This window comes from Chlorocebus sabaeus, chromosome 8, assembly GCF_047675955.1.
Source record: "Chlorocebus sabaeus isolate Y175 chromosome 8, mChlSab1.0.hap1, whole genome shotgun sequence".
In the NCBI taxonomy this organism is placed as follows: domain Eukaryota; kingdom Metazoa; phylum Chordata; class Mammalia; order Primates; family Cercopithecidae; genus Chlorocebus; species Chlorocebus sabaeus.
Window position 1 is genome coordinate 96,204,786 of NC_132911.1, and position 13,114 is coordinate 96,217,899.

At 38.1% G+C, this 13,114-nt stretch overlaps 1 long non-coding RNA gene across 1 annotated transcript in view; it reads right to left on the reverse strand.

The window, feature by feature from the left end:
- The window catches only part of LOC103237121 (uncharacterized), a 250,174-nt gene that overhangs the window by 31,657 nt on the left and 205,403 nt on the right, over nt 1–13,114 (reverse strand). The window lies entirely within an intron of this gene.

Consider the following 13,114-nt stretch of genomic DNA (forward strand, 5'->3'; position numbering starts at 1 on the left):
AACTTAGGTTTTATGCTCCAGAAGTCAAGTTCTTTTTAGGTCCTATCTGAACCAAGGGATCACCAGAAGATCACCCATTAGGACAATGAACGAAGAAACAAGAAGTCATGTGCAAAAATTGCTTATCAAACATAGTCCATAACCTTAGATAACCTTTGATGTTCCTAATTTGTTCTCAAAAAAAATCCGGTTTGAGACAGTCCCAGGAGGAAGAAAAAGGGTATAAACAGATACTTTTGTTGTTCTTTTTTATGTAGTATATACTGCTCTTTGTTCCTAAACACTCCAATGCAATATGGGAATCCTAAGTCTCCTTAGGCACCCAGACATTGCAAACTATGTCGTTACTGAATATAGATATTCAATTCAATTTGAAACAGAAGATAATATATTATGTAGGTATTAGATTCCAGTCAGATACTTTTTTTAAACAAAATAAAAGTGTGAGAATACTAGTTCACAGTTTATATGTTGCAGGAATATTGCTTTCATTTCTTCCAGAGAATAAATAGGTTCACATCCGTGTTCCATCTACTACGTCGTTATCAGTTTATTTGCAGTATATAATAAAACCCAAGGAGACATCTCTTTTGTTCACAGTGTGACTCTCTGCAAAAGAGAGAATGTATCTGTTGGCCAGTCAGATATTCCAGTGGAGAAGGGCTGTCATTAAAATCTTGCATACTATCAAGTGGGAAAGCAGACTTATATTGCAATTACTTTCCTATTAGCTGCTGCCCATTGCTCCTGACAGGTATAAATTAGATCTCGCTAGGTTGCCTACAGATTAATGAGTTCCAAAATTGGCATTCAATTGTTTAGGAGTGAAAGGCAGAAAAGGGAGGTAGATGCAAAATCTTTATACACCTGTGATTAGAAGATATTTTCTTTAATTTCATATTTTTTTCCTTCCTCAGTATCGCTTGGGTGATAACTGACACTACTATCCGAGGATTCCTTTCTGCACAGCAGAAACTTGCAGCTGAGGCGAGGCCAGAATTAATAATTTGCGTGAGCAAACACACAGCTGCTGTTTGTGGAGAGAGATTCTATTAACGAACAGTGAATTCTCATAATTAGCCAAGCGGTTTCTGCAGCTGCCCGCCTGACCCCCAGACTACACAAATTGTGGGTGGTGTTCGGCCTCGAAATCAATCTTACCTAATTACTATAAGCATGTTCCTCCAGTCCTAATGACTGCAAAAAATTAGACATTTCTTACTCATTCAAATGCTCTTCTTATTAGATTTTCCTTTGTACCTAAATTTATATTTGTCTATTAGCATTTCTAAGAGTGTACAGGTGTAGTTACAAATCAGACTCAGAGGAGTATAATTCATGTTCCTGCAAGCATGCACCCGCAAATGTCTGCTGTGCAAGCAGGAGCAAGATCTGTGCTCCCTGAAAGCATCGTTTCCCAAACAGCATTAGAGAACACACTGCGGGGTCAGTCGTTATTCAAAGCCCAGTTTCTCTTGTACCCTTAGGTCCCTTTTCACTCATCTGCCATCCTTTCTCTCTTCCCCCATCTAACTCCCCAAAACTCTATTTAATTAAAAAAGAAGACATTGTGTATGCCACAGTAAGCCCTGACCTCATGGGAGCCAGTTTTCTGTTAGTCATTCTGTCACCCTGAAATCAAACCAACTTGTTTGACATTGATTTGCCTGTCAAGAGTGTGGCCAAGTATCCCAGTCTCAATATTGTCCACCTACACTGCACCAATTTGTAAGACATGCCTAACATTAGTTTGTACAGGCAACTCACTACATTTTCTCTGCAGAAGCAATTTTTGGAACAAAGTCTCTCAGTTGCCTGGAACATACTGCTGGCATATAGTCCATAATAAGTAGGCACTGGGATTTGTGTTTGCTGCTAAAATATGAGCATGTGCCCATATCCTAGATACACTTCAGTTACAGTCAGTACTTTTTTTTTTTTTTTTTTTTTGAGGCGGAGTCTCACTCTGTGGCCCAGGCTGGAGTGCAGTGGTGGGATCTCAGCTCACTGCAAGCTCCACCTCCCGGGTTCACACCATTCACATCCTGCCTCAGCCTCCTGAATAGCTGGGGCTACAGGCGTCCACCACCACGCCTGGCTAGTTTTTTGTATTTTTAGTAGAGATGGGGTTTCACCGCGTTGGCCAGGATGGTCTTGATCACCTGACCTCGTGATCCACCCGCCTCGGCCTCCTAAAGTGCAGGGATTACAGGCGTGAACAGTCAGTACTTTTTTACTGAACATTACAGAACGTAAGAGTGCTTATGGTGAAGTAACATAATTACATTCAAGCAGTGTGATCTACAGTTTGGGGCATGAACTCAAGTTTACACTTAGAAAATGAGGCTTGGGTTTTCCACCACGAACATCATCATTAAGGTCTGAGATGAAGTCCGAGTAAGCACCACTGAAACTATAGCATCCCTTTGATCATGTATCAGCCCATTCAGTATTGACTTAGTTGTCTTTCTCATCCATTCCTTTCCCTTCTCTACTTCTTTCCTTCCTTGCTGTCTTCTTTTATTCAGTGCCTATTATCTGCACTGGGTTCTATTCTGGGTCCTAGGTAGATAGTAATGAACAGAATCAGTGTGGTTTCTCACCTCAGGGTGCTTCCACTTGGGAGGGAGACACAGACAATAAATATGTAAATAAATACATATGTATATAATTGCTAATTGCAAGGCAGCACAGTGTTATTTAAAGAGTGCCATTTCTGGAACCAGATTTTGTGGGTTCAAATCCTAGCTCTGAAATTTATATGCTGTTTGTGGACAAATTATTAAAACTTTTCATGCCTCAGTTTCTTCATTTTCATCATAGGGATAATAAAGGTGTGTGTACTCATATGGTTATAATGAGAATTAAATAAACTGATCTCTCCAAAAAACCTGGAACGTGGTCTGGTATGTAGTAAAAACAAAATACATTTTAACTGGTATTATAATTGTCATGAAGCAAAAAGCAAAAGCTTCTGTTTGAAATCACAGATGCCTGTGCCTATATGTCTATAGCAGCACTATTCACAATAGCAAGATATGAAATCAACCGAAGTGCCCATCAATGGCTCATTGGATAAAGAAAATGTGGTACATATACACAATGGGGTACTATTCAGCCATACATAACAATGAAATAATGTTTTTCATAGCAACATGAATGGAATTGGAGGCCATTATCTTAAGCAAAATAACTCAGAAACAGAACCTCAAATATGGCATGTTCTCACTTACAAGTAGGAGTTAAATAATGCATACACATGAACACAGAGCATGAAATAATAATCAGTGGAGACTCGGAAGAGTGAGGAGTAGGGTGGGGGGATGATGAGAAATCATTTAATTGGTACAATGTATGTTATTTGGGTGATGGATACCCTAAAAGCCCTGACTTCACCACCACACAATCTGTGCATGTAACAAAATTACACTTGTAATCCATAGATGTACACAAATAAAAAAAAGGAAAATTAAAAAAAAAAAAAAAACTAGGGAAAGCTGTTTTAAACTGCATAGGAAGGGAAATCCTTTTTCTAGAGCCAACGTTAAGCAGAGACTTCAAGGTCATCTCTTGAAGGTGGTCGAGCTGACCACACAGAGTATGACACAATCTTCTCAGCAGTAGGAGCAGCCTATCAAAGGCCCTCGGATAGGACCAATTTGGTGTGTTCCAGGAACTGAAAGAAGGCCAGTATGGTGAGGAACCCAACATAGAGGAGATTAGAATAGTTGAAAGATTAAATGCTCCAAAGGGGAAGAATCTGGAGTGCTTTTAAATATCCTTTTGAGAAGCCAAAGTCATAATTCCCCGGTTATTATAAACTCCATTAGAATTTCTTGGTCTAAAGATGAGGGAAAACAGAATCCTGCAGCATGATGCTTTGAGAAAAATAGATGTGCTCTGATGAAGCAGGCAGTCAAGTTTGTTTCTTCTTCATCAATCCCCAGGCCCATTTGCCTTAACAGCAGCTCCATTAAAAAAAAAAACTGTGTAATGAAGTCAAGAGTTTCAAACCTCATCAGAACTCAGAGGGAAAGAAGAAAAAGAATTTTGCAATTCAGACTTAGAGAACTTTGGGGGGCAGAAAATACAACCCCTCCACCCCCACTGCAAGTCTTATGTTAGCACTGACATTTGAGTTTGAATCTTCAGAGTGACCTTGACGTACCTAGGCATAAATGGATACAGGAAGGGCTACCTTACGATTCTCAGGTAAGGAAAAGGAGTTTCATATTGCAATCACAAGGACAAGAAATGAAAGAGCACAGGCTTCCAATTGCTTAGGCCAGGAACAATCAGGCACTAACAAATGCTGATATATAATTGTTCTGCAAGGGAAAGACCACAGCATTATAACTACTTAATGCATCTCTCTCCCAGCCTTGGTGGCTTGGGGGTCCAGGTGAGGTTATTTCCTGTGGCTGTATGAGCAGAATAATGCAATATATTTAAAAACAGACTGAAGCTATTCATCCAAAGTAATTAATTTAGCATTAAATGTATAGGCAGTATTATGTAATGTTTTAAAGTATATGAACATTCCAAAATTGCCAATTCATATTTGGTCAGAAGCCAAGACTAGCTCTTTAAAGCACAATTTAACTAACTTTTCAGTAAATAGTGGTAAGACAAGGGAAATTGGTCCTAACACTTCCTCTGTTGGAGGTAATCTAGGATCCAAGTTGCATCATGATCTGGCTCCCTTCTACCCAGAGGACTGGATATGAATGAGGGTGGATGGCAATCAGGGCCATGACTGCCTCCTGGGACATACGTTTGTGTAGGAGACATTTAAAATGTATTTTTGGCTGGGTGTGGTGACTCATGCCTGTAATTCCAGTGTTTTGGGAGGCTGAAGTGGGAGGATCACTTGAGGCCAGGAGTTTGAGACCAGTCTGGACTACATAGTGAGACCTCATCTTTATAAAACATAAAACATAAAAATTTCACTGGGCACAGTGTCATGTGCCTATAGTCCAGCTGCTCAAGAGGCTGAGAAGGGAGGATCACTTGAGCCCAGGAGTTCAAGGCTGCAGTGAGCTATGATAACACTGTACTTTGGGCAACAGAGCAAGACACTGTTCCAAAAACAAAAAACAAACAAACAAAAAAATCTATTGCTGGCTGTTGTATCTGTAATTCAAAGCTAGTACCCAATGTTCCAGGGATCGTCTTAAAGTGCAATTTCTGCACTTCCATTGGAATCACTTGAAATGCACTCAGTTAAAATGCAGATTTATAGTCCCACCACTCACTGTCTGAACCATAACCTCAGGGGGGTGGGGCAGAAGGCTGGCCCAGGAATTCCCCATGATTCTGATTCTCACTTAAGTTTAAGAATACTGGTTAAGACTAGAGGATCATGTTCATAAGATTTACCCCAGGACGTAAAGGAGATTCAATCACAAATTTAAGGGCTTCTCTGTATGTCATAGAGATTTTTAAATTTTTATTAAAAAATATATTTGAGTATATAATTTTCCAAATTCAAATTTTAAACTCACCTACACTCATTTTATGTGAGTATTCATATAGTAACTGCTATTCTGGGTAAAAATAATTGAGCCATTCAGAAACAGTTATTGGGTCTTTGCCACTTGAGCTGGTCTGTTCTGTGCCAATTATTACCATGCCTCTAACATCATGGATTCTCCGATGCTAGCCCCTAATACAATGCCTTGCACCAGGCAGTTCTCAGCAATTATTAGTTAAATTGAAACTGAATGCTCAAATCTGTGATTATTTGATACCCAAATTAGAAACTGGATGTTTCACTGCTTCATTCATTTTATAACTTAGAAAAGAGCTGTGTAAGCCACAATGCTTTCTCACAAACTATGTGATTTGTCAACTCATTCATCCAATCCCGAGCCTGTCTTTATTTTAATTAAAGGTGATGATAACCTCAACATGTGCTGAGAGCAGGAAATAAATAATTGTTGTAAATGTGTTTGGCTGGGCACATATAAATACATCTAAATATATAGCTAATAAATGTTATCCATATTTGGTGGTTGACTCCTTTTGGATAACTGCTAGCTTGATGATTAGGAGCAGAAACATTTATGTATTAATACTTTCCCCCATATATTAACTGCCTGTAATGAACTTTGGGAAGACAGTTCAGGGTTCCCATGTCTAAAATTGAGGCACATTGTGAATGCCTTAAGGTTTCTTCCACAAAGTATTTCTTAACTATTAAGGGGAAAGAAAAGAAAACATACTGAAAGCTATGAGCTCTCTTCTCAGGAAATGCACGTGTAAAATTCAGTTGACTCACATATAGATTCTCCCTGAAGTCCATCCAGTGGGCTCAGGTTAAGACACTTGCATTAAAATGTAACTATTCTTCTTGGGTACTTTTATTCATTAGCACATTATTGATCCAGTCAATCAATATTTATTAATACCCCCTTAGTACTGGGAATGCTAAACTCTGAATAGACAATAAGACATGGCCTCACATTCCAGAAGTTTACAGTTTAGTGGTAAGGAAAGGTTATAATGTCTTAGTGAATGGAAAAGAGCCGTGGCACAGAAAAGGGTAGGCATTTGTGGGTCATCATGAATCCAGGGAGGCTTCTAGAGAAGATAATCCTTGAGGGGTATTTTGATGGATAAATAGAAGTCTTCCAGAAGGGTGGGGGAAAAGTCAGGATGAGACAAGAAGAAAATTCCAGGGAGAGAATGGCTTTAGAGGCAGAGAGCATGGCTAAGGTTATACTGAGAAAGGCAGGGGTAGTGGGGTGAGGTGTGGTAGGAGGAAGAGACCATATTGGAGAAATTGGTGGACAAATCATTAAGAGCCTATCCACCAGGCCAAAAATTCTGGACTCTTATCTGGAAGAGTTGAGAATGCACTGGGGAAGATTTTAAGCACTAAACAACAAATTCAGCATTGCATTTTAAAATCTTTGTGAATTCTAGATTGAAATGAGAAAGATGAGGATTAAGGCAATTGGTTTAAGGATATCACAAACAACTCCCAGAAATGAAGACTGGAACTAAAGCCGTGGGAGTGAGGCTGGAGAGATGGCGATAGATTATAGGTAGCCTAACAATGTTGAATTCATCAGTCTGGATTAGTAATTAGATGTGGACTCAGAGAATGGTAAGTATTTTAGAAGGACTCAGTTTTAAGACTTGAGTTGGGGGCAACTTGGTGGATGGATTGATAGTGTCCAGTGAGATTGCAAATGAAGAAGGAGTAGCAGATTAGAGATGGGATGGAGAGCAATAATGGGTCTAAGATATTGGTAAGTAAGAGAAGATAGAAATAACAAGAGTGGCTAAGATAATATGCAACTTAAAAGATATGAGGACAGAAGAGGATCAAAGGTGAAAACCTGGATAATGGCTTCATTTATGGAGTGGCCTGAGGAGGAAGAAATCACAAAGGAGATAAAGCCAGAGATATAAAAGGAACATCAGGTTTCATGGAAGACAATGGAGAAGTTTCAAAAGGATGGTGTGGTTAATAGTACAAATGCTTCAGAGTAACGTAAGATATAGGCAAATGGGAGTCCACCCGTTTTCAAAGAAGAGAGGTCATTGATAATCTTGAATAAAATGGAGAAAAGTATTCTGCCAGTTCTTCAGGCACTGGAATCAATGCAAGATATACATCAGTGTCTGATACATAGTAAGTGCCTTTACACCTGTGTATTTCTCTAAGAAATTTTAGGTCTTTGACAGTTCTAGAAGCAATTTAGTTTATTTCTGAAGATTCATTATTTTATTTTGTAATATATCAAATTCATATGATTTGATAAGCAGATATTTTATTTTGTTATTTATTTATTTATTCATTTTGAGACAAAATCTTGTTCTGTTGCCTAGGCTGGAGTACAGTGCCGGGAACACAGCTCACTGCAGCCTCCATCTCCCAGGCTCCAGTGATCATCCCACCTCAGCCTCCCAAGTAGGTGTGCACTGCCGTGCATGGCTAATTTTTAAATTTCTTGTAGAGATGAGGTCTCTGTATGTTGCTCAGGCCTGGTCTCAAACTTCTGAGCTCAAGTGATCCTCCCACCTTGGCCTCCCAAAATGTTGGGATTGCAGGTATGAGCCATCACTCCCGGTCAGCAGATATTTTAGACCCTAGTGTTTGGGAAAAGATTACACACTTTTTAATATACTTAAAACTCTTACTGACAGGTAAGATGATAGTTAAAAGTTTTCTCCTGTGTTATTATTAAATTATTATCAGAGGTATTTTTTTGAAATTATATAACCATATTATTTTAGTTAGGGAGTATAAGAACTTAAATTATGCGGTAAATGACTTATGAAACACCAATCTTTTTGGTAACTAAAGAATAAGCATTTAAGATGTCTTTGGTAGAGATTAAATAAAAGATAACAGCATCTGCTTCATAAATTTGATGTTTTGAACATCAAAAATTGGAACTTCCATTTAACTCCAAATTGGCATAGAGAATGATATTCACATTTGAGTTACTTTCAAGGTTAGAGAGATTTATGCCAGGGCACCAAGACCTAAGTGAACCATTATTTCAGATATAATAAAATATCCAAAAAAACAAAAACTAGAAAGCTAATACATGCATAATTTATGATTAAAAGGAACTATATCATTTTGTTTCATAGTATCACTCACAGTATTAATGAAAAAGTTCTTGCAAGTCATTAATTTTCCCCTTTCTAAGATTATAAACAGGGAACTTGATTTTCAAGTCACATTTATTTGGTTTTCCATCTATTGTTATAGCATGTGTATGTGGGTATGGACCTCATTATTTACATATGGTAGCTGCAGCTGTTCTGAGAACTTCCTCTCTCTTCTCTCTTCTGCAGTACCTGACTTCTCACTCTCTGGAGCTGATATACCAAGGAAATACAAAGTTCTCAGAGAGAAAATTCTTAAGGAGGTGTGTATTACAAATAACTGGGAGAGCTTTTATTAGGTTGGTGCAAAAGTAATTGGAATTTTTGCCATAAAAGTAATAGCAAAACCACAATTACTCTTGCACCAATCTATTAAAAATACTGATACCTGTGCACCAATCCTAGAAATTCTGGTACATTTTGTCTAGGGCAGGCCTTGGGCACTGAATTTTTTTTAAAAGCTTCCCAGATGGTTTTAATGTGCAACAGGATGAAGAGTCACTGTGCTAGAGGTTTCTTTCATTTGTTCCTCAAAGGGAAGAATTTACCTCATGGTGATATCAGTTGGATTGAGATATGGGTAATGCTGCTGTGCCGTCTTCGGTTTTCATCAATGTAGAAAACATACTCACTTCAGACTTATGCAATCCTTTTCACTTTTATCTTTTAAAATTCTTTCAATTATAATACACAAAAGATTCAAAGATACACTATCTAGATAGACTTTTACTCTTAAGGAATTAGTGCCAATTTGTCTAAAAATCTTAAGGTGATAGTTCTTGTTCAATACTGAAATCCTAGTTTGTATGTACGTTTATACGTGTGTATATGTGCATAGGGTATATATACTTATAAAAGCTATTATGGTGCAAGTTTTGCCAACATCATTTCTGCAAGAATATTGTGTTGTTTCTGCAAGAGGATTTTGGTTAGTGAATTGAACACTAATGGCAGCATTAAGCTACGGTTTTATAGTTAAAACGAAATGTCAAAGTTTTTAAATAGTTCACTCTTGAGATAATGCTATTATAAAGGACTCAATAAGAAAAAAAATGAATGACCAATGGAGTTCGGCTTATGACCATTTGAAAGAAGTCTCTGGGGAACAACTACAGGCACACCTTGTTTTATTGCACTTCTCTTTATTGCACTTCACAGCTATTACATTTTTTACATATTGAAGTTCTGTGGCAACCCTGTGTTGAACAAGTCTATCGATGCCATTTTTTCCAATAGCCTGTGCTCACTTCCTATCTCTGTCACATTTTGGTAATTATCATAATATTTCAAAATTTTTGTTATTATTATATCTGCTATGGTAATATCTAATTAGTGATTTTTGATGTTATTACTGTTTTGGGGCACCACAAACCACACCCATATAAGATGACACTTCACTGATGAATGTTGTGTGTATCCTGACTGCTCTTCTGGCCAGTCATTTCCCTATCTTTCTCCCTTTTCTTAGCCTCCCTATTCTTTGAGGCACAACAGTATTGAAATTAGGCCAATTTATAACCCTACGATGGCCTCTAAGCATTTGAATGAAAAAGTCACACATCTCTCATTTTAAATCAGAAGCTAGAAATATTTAACCTTAATGTGAGGAAGGCAGGTCAAAAGCTGAGACAGGCCAAAAGGTAGGCCTCTTGGGCTGAATAGTTTGCCAAGTTGAGAATACAAAGGAAAAGTTCTTGAAGGAAATTAAAAGTGCTACTCCAATGAACACATGAATGATAAGAAGGTGAAACAGCCTGAATAGAGAAAGCTTTATTGATCTAGATAGAAAATCAAACCAGCCACAGCATTCCTTTAAGCAAAAGCATAATCCAGAACAAGGCCCTAACTCTCTTCAATTCTTTGAAGGCTGAGAGAGTTGAGGAAGCTTCAGAAGAAAAATCTGAAGCTAGCAGAGGTTGGTTGCTGAGGATTAAGAAAATAAGTTGCCCTCATAACATGAAAGTGCAAGGTGAAGCAGCAAGTTCTGATGGAGGGAGTTAACCAGATCTAGCTAAGATCACTGATGAAGGTAGTTACACTAATAGCCTTCTTCTAGAAGATGACATCTATGATTTTCATAGCTACAGAAGAAAAGAAGTCAATGATTGGCTTCAAAAGTTCAAAGGACAGGCTGACACTCTTGTTAAGGGCTAACGCAGCTGATGACTTGAGGTTGAAGTCAATGCTCATTTAACATTCTCAAAATTCCAGGCCTCTCAATAATTATGCTAAACTTACTCTGCCTGCGCTCTACAAATGGAACAACTAGGCTTGGCAGACAGCACATCTGTTTACATCATAGTTTACTGAATATTTGAAACACCCTGTTGAGACCTACTGCTCAGGAAAAGAATGGTTTCTTTCAAAATGTTACTGCTCATTGACAATGCACCTGGTTTCCCAATAGCTCTGATGGAGATGCACAAGGAGATTAATGTTTTCATGCTTATTAACACAGCATCCATTCTGCAATTCACGGATAAAAGAGTAACTTTAATTTTCAAATTTTATTATTTAAGAAATACGTTTTGTAGCAGGGCACAGTGGCTCATGCCTGTAATCCCAGCACTTTGGGAGGCTGAGGCAGGCAGATCATGATGTCAGGAGATCGAGACCATCCTGGGTAACATGGTGAAATCCCATCTCTACTAAAAATACAAAAAATTAGCCAGGCATGGGGGTGGGCGCCTGTAGTCCCAGCTACTTGGGAGGTTGGGGCAGGAGAATGACGTGAACCTGGGAGGCAGAACTTGCAGTGAGCAGAGATCATGCCACCACATTCCAGCCTGGGTGACAGAGCAAGACTCTGTCTCAAAAAAAAAAAAAAGAAAATATGTTTTGTAAGGCTATAGCTGCCATAGATAGTGATTCCTCTGATGGATCTGGGCAAAGTACATCAAAAACCTTCTGGAAAGGATTTATCATTCCAGATGCCTTAACATTGTCATTCATGGGAGGAGGCCAAAATATTAACAATAACAGGCATTTGGAAGAAGTTGATTCCAGCCGTCATGGATAACTTTGAGGGGCTCAAGATGTCAATGCAGAAAATAACTGCAGATGTGGTGGAAATGCCAAGAGAATTAACAATTAGAAGCAGAACCTGAAGATGTGACTGAATTGCTGCAAGCTCATGATGACACTTGAATAGATGAGGAGTTGCTTCTTAAAATTGGACAAAGAAAGTGGGTTTTTTTTTTTTTTTGTTTATTTGTTTGTTTTTCCGAGATGGAATCTATTCCTGATGAAGATGCTGTGAACATTGTTGAAATGATAAAGCAGGGGCAAGGTTTGAGAAGATTGATTTCAAATAAGAAAGAAGTTCCGTGGGTAAAGTGCTATCAAATATCAATGCATGCTAAAGAGAATTTTTTTTTAAAAGAAAGAGTCATTTGATGCAGCAAACTTCATTGTTGTCTCATTTTAAGAAATTGCCACGGTCACCCCAACCTTCAGCAACCACCACCCTGATCAGTCAGCAGCCATCCACATCAAATTAAGACTCTCCATCCGTGAAAAAGATTATGATTGTCTGAAGACTCTGATGATCATTAGCATTTTTTAAAGATTTTTTTTTGTATTTAAAAATTAAGATATGTATATATTTTAAGACAGGGGTGTCCAATCTTTTGGCTTCCCTGGGTCACATTGGAAGAAAAAGAATTGTCTTGGGCCACACATAAAATACATTAAAACTAACTAGCTGATGAGCTTAAAAAAATTACAAAATAATTTCATAATGTTTAAATAAAGTTTATGAATTTGTGTTGGGCTGCATTCAAAGCCTTCATGGGTCACATGTGGCCTATGGGCTGTGGGTTGGATAAACTTGTTTTAAGACACAATATACATTAATAGACTATAATATAGTGTAAACATAGCTTTTGCATGACTTTCATATGTACTGGGAAACCAAAGAATTATACGACTCACTTTACTGTGATATTCACTTTATCGTTGAGGTCTGAAAATGTACCCAGAGTATCTTCAAGATATGCTTAATTGGCTTTTGTTTGTCTGTTTGCTTATGTTTTTCCTCATCTGAGCAGAAAGAATTTTAATTATCATTCTCTTTTCCAGAGTTTTCTCATACAGTGCAATGGGCATCATCTACTTCTGGGCTGGCAAGGCCAGCTTCTCCAGGCATATCAGCCATAACTTCTCTACAAGTTAGGGGAGGAAACATTTCCTTTATCTTTACTTTTTCAGTGTTACTCAAAGCACCATACCTTTCCTGCTTCTCATTCTGGAGGCTGAGTTCGACATGTTTCAGGAATCCTTTAGGAGCTGCAGTGTGAGAATATATTGTTCACACTAAAAATATCTGTAATGCAAACAACTACCGATTAACCTAAGAGTAATTTGTTGCGTTAGATGTGGATGTTTGCTTCGCAGATTTGTACACTAGGCAGACATTTGTGCGTGAAAATCAGTTTTCTGTGATGTTTCATGGCAAAAAAAAAAAAAAAAAAGAAATCTTCCCTGA